An 8,847-nucleotide genomic window follows, 5' to 3' on the forward strand; every position below is an offset into this window, starting at 1 on the left:
CCATGGACGAATTAGAAATACATTGTTCAATTATTTAGAATCTCTCCATATCTTTTTTGGTTATTGATTTCTAATTTAATTCTGATGTGGTTACAGGACATATTGAGTATAACTTGAATCCTGTAAAAGGCATTGAGACTTGTTTTATGGCCCAGTGCCATTGTCTGTGTGGATTATGTATGTGCATTTGCAAAGATGTTATTCTGCTGTTTTGGGGTGTGATGTTCTATAACCATTAATTAGAGCAAGTATGACTCAGGTCTTCTATATAGATTCTAGATTAATAGTTTTTTCTTTCAGCGCTTTAAAGATGTCACTTCTTTTGTGTTTTGGTTTCCATTGTGTGTGTTTTTTTCAAGTTTCAAATATTTATTAATCAGTGTAAACCCAAACACTATACACCAACATGATTTCATGCATTTGGAGGGGAAATGTTTCCTGATTAAGTGGAAAATTGTGCAAATGGCTTCTAGAAGACCTTTATTCTAAGCAGCTTTATAGTGAAACATTTCATTTAGAAGTGGACTTTCTTTCTTACATTCACTGTAATCTACATTCACCAAGTAGAACTTGTATTGTTCATTGGAACCCAGTTTGTTCTAGGGTTCTGGGTTATTCTTTCTGTCCCAACAGACATGTGGATTGAACAATGTCAGGCGCAAAACTTACAGGTCTGCCCCAGTACCTGTGATTCCAATACAGACAAAGAGAGGGATGGAGCTTGGATGCTTCTTGGCCTGACTGAGGATCTGGCAGAGCATGGTTGTGGTGGAGGGCCTCGAAGCAGAGAAAAGCAAAACTGCACAGCCCGGGAGCAGGTAGTCGGTACCTTGGTTTCCATTGTTTCTAATGAGAGATCAATAGAATTTCTATCTTTGTTCCCCTATAAGTAATGTGTTTGTTTTGTTTTGTTCTGAATGCTTTTAAGATTTCATCTTTGATACTTGTGTCCAGCAATTTGATTATGCTTTTGTGTGGTTTGTCTTTGTTTTGCTGAACTTCCTGAATTTGTGGGTATATAGTTTTCATCCAATTGTGGAAAAATTCTAGCCACTATTTTTTCTATTTCTGAAAAATAAATGCACAGAATAGATTAACTTAGGAGTAAAATTTTTTTTAGTGTCACATTTTTCTATGCATGAGTAGAGTTTGTCTTTACATTTTTCCAAGTCTTCTTTTGCATTTCTAAGTAGCTTTTTAAAGTTTTCTTCATATAGATCTTAAATATTTCTTGTTATATTTATTTCTAGGTATTTTATATTTTTGTTGTGGCTTTTATGAATTAGGTTTCTGTTGTCATATATTGTAAGTGGTTATTGCTTTTGTACATATAGGAAGACCATTGATTTTTCTATATTAAGCTTGCCCTAACCACCTTACTGTGTACCATTAATGTTTCCCATTCATTTGCTTATATTTTTTAGGTGTATATAATATCAGAAAATGTGGCTTTCTTGAATTTGCATGTTCCTTTTTCATTATATCCTGATATTGCTTTATGTCTTCTATTTTTCCTCCTCTTGAATATTTTAAACATATTCATTTAAAAACGTTTTCATATTATTCCATTCTATAGTTTATGGGATATGAACATTCCCAACTATTTCATCTGCTGACATATCTCAAGATAGTTCCTTCCTTCATGCAATTAGACATGTTTAGCATGAGCTCATCTTCAGCAGATGGTTTCCTGTAGAGCCTGATGAGCCAGCACTGAGGCAGGCATCTGTGTCACTTGGTTCACATTTGCCCTTGTGGGGTCCATTCTTGGATACTTTTTATGGTTTTGTGTGTTTTTTACTATAACTTCCTTCAGTTATGGTTTGGAGAAATTTTGACTAACACCCACACAATCTCACAATTTTGGAAATTTGGTTTCTGGAGGTCTATTCTTTCATCACCCACAATGCTGGCAGATGGTCAGCTTCCTGCTGCTCCTAAGACCAGTGGGCAGAGTTTTCTAGTGCTTATTCCCTAACAAGAAAAGCCCATTTTGGCTTTTAGCTTTGTTCAAAGAGGTCAGTTTCTGTTTCTTATTACTTGGCAGCTTGTGGATGAATTCTTTTCTGTGGATCTTAAAACTCACCTTTTGTGCCAGCACCTGTTTCTGATATCCCTCCGAACCATTTGCTTTTAGCACCTGCTCAACTTTTTGGGTTTGAGTTCCTACTTCTTTCCTGGGACCTAGAAATTTTCCCTGGTTGGTTTGAGTTTGGCTATGAAATGACATAATGTATCTATAATTCTATTCTAACATGTAATAGTTGCCCAAGAGAGGACTATTTTTGTGACAGTTGTTATTGTTGTTTTTGGTAATATACTATTATGTAATCTTACCATTTTTTTCCGAGAGAAAAGTGTTAGTAAACTCTAATGACAAGCACTTGTTTTTCTATCATCTAGTGCTGTAATTTGGCTTCCAAAAATTAAGTAATGATACTTGGTGTAACGGTTTTGCCAGCCAGATGACCTATACACTCTATTACAAATGAATGAGACTAAGTTTTATGATCTGTGGAGTCTGCCTTCTTGCTTTCCAGTCACATGTCAGGGGTATGTTTATGTGGATAGACATGAGAGTGTGAACAGTAATGGTTAGTGAATCCGGTTGGAGGACAGCGGAAAGATGCTCAGAGGCCAAGGTTCCAAATGTTTCTCATGGTAGTAAATTTTCTGAAGTACTGGTTTTCATCTTGGGAGTTAGTGTAGTGCAGGGGGAACAATGTAGCTTTGGAGCCAGTCAGACTGGGTTCAAATCCTGGCTCTACCACCTACCAGCTTGATGACCTTGGTTGAGTTACTCTACCATTTGTGCCTCAGCTTCGTCATCTGAAATGTAGAGATCATGATGATAAAGGCACCTACCTCACAAAGCTATTGTGCGAATTAATTCAGTTAATATATGGACAACATTTAGAACTGTACTTAGAACATGTAAACATTCAAGAAGCCTTAGCTTTAATTATTTGCCCTAAGACAAAGATTGAATCCATAGGGACAAGTGGCAAAGAAAATTCAGGCAAACAGCAGGCTTATGGGGAAGACATTTGGGAGGTGGGTTGGCTTTTACTGAAACTCTTACATGGCACTGCCTGGTCCTTCTGCATGGAAAGTCAGCTTGCCTGTGGTGCAGGCCCACCTGTGGTTGACAGATTGACAAAGACTGGACTGAAGAGTCTGCAGATGGTCTCCAGGGCCTGCCCATAAGATATTGGGTCAGGCAGCCCAGGGCTCTCTTTCCCTCTATCAGCCATAAAATAACTTTCTTTTCAGTCTATCCCTTATGACTTTTAGTCCTTCTCTCTACTGTTTTCTTTTCCTCCTTTTTCCTCCTCTTCCTCCATCAATCCAGTCTTCACCTCATCATGGGCTTGTTTCCGCCTAGAGATCACCTTCAGGGCTTGTGATGAGCAAGTGTGACATGAGTTCCTGGCCTATTTCCTGGTCCCTTGTTTCATTCTCATCCACCCAGAGCCAGGCCTTTTTGCCCAATTTGTTCTCTTCCTTCTGGGAGAGATGGAACTTGCCTGAGAATAAGCCTCCTAGATCCCTCCCAAGAAAGTCATCCTAGCTAGGAAGGGGCAGCAACTGTTGTGTTTACTGTTCCCCTGGCAGAGGTTTTCTCACACATACATTTTGCTCAGGGCAGTTTAACACAGACATGCCAAGCCAGCTTCACCTATTCTTCACTGGGTCTGAGGAGTCAAGTCCATTTTGGTTTTAATTAAGAGAAAAAAAGGATTAGGGTGAACTATGTGGAAGTAAAAGACAGGGGTGAAGGAGAGAGATTAAATTCATGCTTTGTTCTCATTGCAGTATTTGATGTTTTAATAATACTGAGTTGTTATTGAGGCCTCATTATCTCTAAGGAAGAAGAGAACAAAACCAACCCATCAAGGGCAAACTAACTGATCTGTCTCCTTTCATGAGTTCCATGAAGTTGAGAAGCCATGTTAGAGAATATATAGGGTGGGGGACTCTCATTGTTCGTTTTATTAAGTCTTGTAGACCCCTGAAAATACAGAGCCTCACAGGTGGCAATGGGAATGGAGGGAAGATGACTTGGAGAGATATCTGTGATTTATGTATCAGGATACTTAGAGAATATGAACTCCAAGTATTATTTCAGTAAGAGGACTGCCATTTGGGGATTGTTGTGAAAGAGAACCACTATTTGCATTTCTGGAGATGGGCACTCTAATTTTGGAGCAGCTTCTCTTGTTTTCAAGGAAATCACCAGGATAAACTCTGTATTTACACCAAAGTAAAGCAAGTTGTTCTTGGAACAAATAGCGAAGGCATCGTAAATCTGAGCATGGCAGTTGCAAAGTGAGATGCTAAGTGGTAAGAAACTAGAGAAGAATTTTTCTGAAGTAAGGATTTAGATTGAATTATTGGTATCCCCCATGAATTGGTTTCCTATTTGCTGCCATAACAAACCACCACAAGCTTAGTGGCTTAAATCAACTCAAATTTATAATCTTATGGTCTTATAATGGCTAAACAAAAAAATCTTATGGTCTTTATAATCTTATAATCTCTAGGTCAGGAGTTTGACATGATTTTCCCAAGGCTAAACTCAAGGCATTGGTTGGACTGTGTTCTTTTCTGGAGGCTGTAAAGCTCTTTTCTCCACTTTTAAGGCCACCCACATTCCTTGGCTCATGGCCCCCTCCTCCATATTCAAAGCTGGCACTGCAGATACCTCAGGGTTATCTCCCCATCTCAAGGTCAGCTGATTAGCAAGCTTAATTCCATCATTAATTTTAAATCTTAAAAAATAGTTTTTAAAGTCTTAGTTTCTGACACCTAGTCCACAATTATCCACAGAATTACATGTGCCTGTATCAGGGTGTTCCTCTGAACTCATTTTCTGGAAAAGACCCAACTGTTCTCATTGCTACAGAAGAGAGACAGCTAGTGGCCTAATGACAAGCAGCTTCTCACTTCCATCAGTCCAACTGGTTCAGGGAGCAGCGGGAGCTTATACAAGGTACTTGATACAGGCTGCAAAGGGTTTTTTTGTTTAGCCATGTGCTTTTCCTTCAGAATTGTCTAGTTGTGCCTTTGTTTCTCATTCATTCATTCAGCTATGTGCTGTGAGGGATCCAAAGAAACCAAACTATGGCTGTCTCTACCCTTCCGGAACTGACTAGAGACAAGTGCTGCTCTCAGGAAACAGAGTTACACTATGAGGCAGTTAGTGAGTAGGTCCCAACCTTAGCAAGACTGGAAATTGCCGGGGTTTAGAGAGGGTAGAAGGGACCGCTGAAGCTTGAGTAGTTGGGTAAAGAAGAGGTGAAATCAGTCCTTGAGGGACTGGCTCTGCAGAAAGAAGGCGCTGTGGCATTTTAGATGGAGTAGGAAGACAATGTCACAGATATGGTAATATATTACATACAGATGGGATATGGTGTACACATATTTGCACATGGACAGGCACTTAATAGTGATGCATGTAAATGCGCAAAATTCAAAAGGTTAAAAAGATTTACAAACCTGCCATCACTTTGTTTTTCTGCTACCCAGTTCCCTCCCTAGAGGCCGAGTTTATATTAAAAAATATTTAACAAACACACACACACCACATCCATGGCTGGATGGCTGAACTGTTTTCTAAGAACTGAAATTGTTCTCTCTGTACTGTTGTGTGGAAATTCTTTACAACCACCAAATCCAGATAAAGGACACTACACATCCTATTTGGGGGGCCATGTTCCAGCTACAAAATGCAGAAAATTTGAGAGAGAAAATGTAATTATAGAATGCTAGTCTCCCCCCCCCCCCCCCCCCCCCAGGAATCTATAAAAATCCCAGAAGGACTTAGGGCTCCCACAGGGCATGGGCTGTGAGTTAGAGCCAAGGGTATCTAGATCTAAGGGACTGGGAGGCCCTAGCTGACACATGGGCTACACCTAAGTGGGAAAGAGTTGGGACCATCTGGAGGCCAGGGCAGCCCAGGGCAGAGGCAGAACTGCCCCTTTCCAAACCAGTGTGTAAAGGGGGTACATAGGGGACCCATACAAGCAGCCCTCAGTGGGCGGGCACTGACAGAGCTCATTGACTGTGGGAAGGAAGCTGAGAGCCACATATTGATTCCAGCTCTTCCCAGATGGGTTACCTAACCAGAGGAGAACTCCTGCATTGAAAGGTTATGTAGGAAGGATTCTGCCTTTCCTTCCCCTGCTGTGAAATCAATTTAAAACAGGACGGACATAAAATGGTTTTATAACCTCCTCCACCCCCTGGCTTCCTTTCTTCTTGGGGATGGGCCAGCCCAGACTGGGGAGAGACAGGAGTCTCATGGTCTGAAAATTCGGTGGCAGTTTAAAGGATAGTGACCTATTGCTCTAGCTCTCCTCAGGGGACCTGACGCTGGAGGAGAAAATGTCTCCTGGAAAATGGGCAGATGAAGGAGCCCCTTGTAGGAGGGGGAGTGAGGGGGAGGGACTGACTCGTCCTGGCCCTGGGCCAGTCCCCAGGCTCTGCTGCTCACAGGTTCAGAACTGGCCTAATCTGGGGAAATAAGGCGGCCTGTTTACAAAGACAATTTATTTCCCACAGAACAATTCAAGTTGCCTTGTTATGATTACACATACTTGCTCTGTACAAACCAACATCAAGAATTTTCATTCCAACTTTGATCTACAAATAATCCTAACAAAACTTTTATTGAATACTACTGTGTGCCAGGCACTGAATTAGGGCACCTTTCTTAAATTAACTCTAATTCTTACAACACCACTGAAGGGTAAATAGTATGTTTCCCAATTTAAAAATAAGGAAAGTAATGAGGCTCAAAAAGGCTCAGTAACCTGCCCTAGATCAGACAGCTAATAAGTGGTAAAACCAGGGTCCAAACCCAGATCTGTTTTCCACTCCCCACTGAGCTAAATAATAATAATAGTTCTCATTTATTGAACATTTACTGTGTGCCAGATACTTGACATACATGATCTGAAATCCTCATACCAAACCGGTGAGGAAGGCTGCTGTAACTCCATTTTACAGATGAAAAAAGTCAGTTTAAGGAAACAGCCTGAGGTCATAATGCTGCAGTGGTGAAGTCAAGGCTTATGGCCAGGGCTCTCTGGGTTCTTCAGTGCTGGTATTCATTCCAAGCATGCCATGCAACTTCAGGGGACCCAGGACAGTGCTCTTGTCCCTAGGTGCTTCCAGTGGGCTGTCCCTGGAGGGCTGAGGTTGGACTGGTCTGTGCACAGAGCAGGAGAGACTCCTCTGCCAACACACATGGTTCTCAGCAGCATGTAATGTTTCCTAGGGCTGTGGCCAACTTGGCTGAGGCATTTTGGACATCTTGAGGGACATGGTTCTGAACATCTTAAATGAATCGACAGACTTCTCTGTCAGAAAGTGCTACTTCAAACAACAGAACTTCCTACAATTTTCCCAATGAAGAGTATTAGCTGGAACTAAGTGACCATTTCAGAGTCTAGCAACCTCAAAGGCCTATATTTACACCTGATGCAAAATCATGTGAATGGGTCTCCATGGTTTATACATCTCTCCTTCCTCACCAGGCAGTTCTCATCTCCTTTTAGGCAGCTCCATCTTCTCTGAACCCCCGCGCTGTTTTCCAAGGCACAACCTCACACAAAAACATCTTGAGGAGTCATGACATCCCCATCCACATCTTCCCCTCACTTACTTGCCCCCATGTTCCCTTCATCCTGGAACTTGTAATCTGTAAACAATAGCAATAACACTACAGTCTAGGTTTGGGCTGACATCAGAATGAGCCAACACATTCCCTAGTATGTTTTTGAGAGCTCTTAACCCCAGGAGGAAATGCAGTTGAACATGTGTTTTCAGAAAAGAAACTTAAGACCCTGTTAGTGATTAAAGTAGGACTAGGACATAGGTTAGCACTGGATCCCTTTGTCTCCATCTCCCTTGCTCCAGACTCTATTCCAAGCAGAGTTAGGAAATGAGCCACTGTGGCTCAGGAACATGGCTCTAACTTGAAATGTTTTCCTCAAGGAGCTTCTTAAGTTGTTCTGAAAAATCAGCTTGAACATCGAAAATATCCCATAAAGGTAAAGCTTATATCTAGAACAATTTCAGAAGAAGCATATTCCCTAAAACCAAGATTGTCACACAATTTGACCTATCTCACTTGACCAGTGACTGGTCATTCATTACGTCTGAAAATATTTATTGAGTGTCTTCCAGGGACTGGGTACTCCCGGGTACTGTGGATTCATAGACACAGTTCTAGCCCTTCTGGAGTTCAGAGTGCATCCAGGGAGTCAGATAATGGAACCAGACCTCAGAGTTAAGTGTTATGGGAACAGAAATCAGGGAAACATAGTCAATTCCAAGGTTGGGACAGCTTTCCTGAGGAAGTGATGTTTAAACTAAGGCTTGAAGGATGAATATAAGCTGGCCAGAGGGGTGTGAAGTGGGAAGGCTCCCGGTGTGGCAGCTGTGAGCATGAGCCTCATACCTCCAAGTTCAGGCAACTTAATTGCCCACAGCTCAGCTGCTGCACTCCAAAATCCATCACCACGTGCAGAGGCCATGCTTTCCACGGGCACCCCTGGCCAGTAACTGAGCATGGCAGCCTGTTCCTTGGAGGCCAGACCTCCTCTGATGGCAGCTTGGCTCCAGGGCACCCCTGCAGCCTTGTCACACTTCTTTAGATTGCTTCCACCTGCCCTTCCTCCCCTCTCTCCTTCACTTGAGCTCAGACTTGCATTTGTGCTGTTTGCAGTCCCTCATTCTCCTGCCTGCTGTGGGAGTGGGTGAAATTGCCCAGGAGAGTGAGAGGGCTGAGAGGAGGTGAGCCAAGAAGCAAGGAGAGACCAAGAGGAAAGGGCCTAGGGC

At 42.1% G+C, this 8,847-nt stretch overlaps 1 pseudogene; it reads right to left on the bottom strand.

Moving 5' to 3' along the window:
• Positions 1–485: 485 nt before the first annotated feature.
• LOC118656011 lies at positions 486–761 on the bottom strand (annotated as a pseudogene).
• Positions 762–8,847: the final 8,086 nt, after the last annotated feature.

The sequence above is a fragment of the Myotis myotis genome, unplaced genomic scaffold (assembly GCF_014108235.1).
Source record: "Myotis myotis isolate mMyoMyo1 unplaced genomic scaffold, mMyoMyo1.p scaffold_m19_p_5, whole genome shotgun sequence".
Lineage (NCBI taxonomy): Eukaryota > Metazoa > Chordata > Mammalia > Chiroptera > Vespertilionidae > Myotis > Myotis myotis.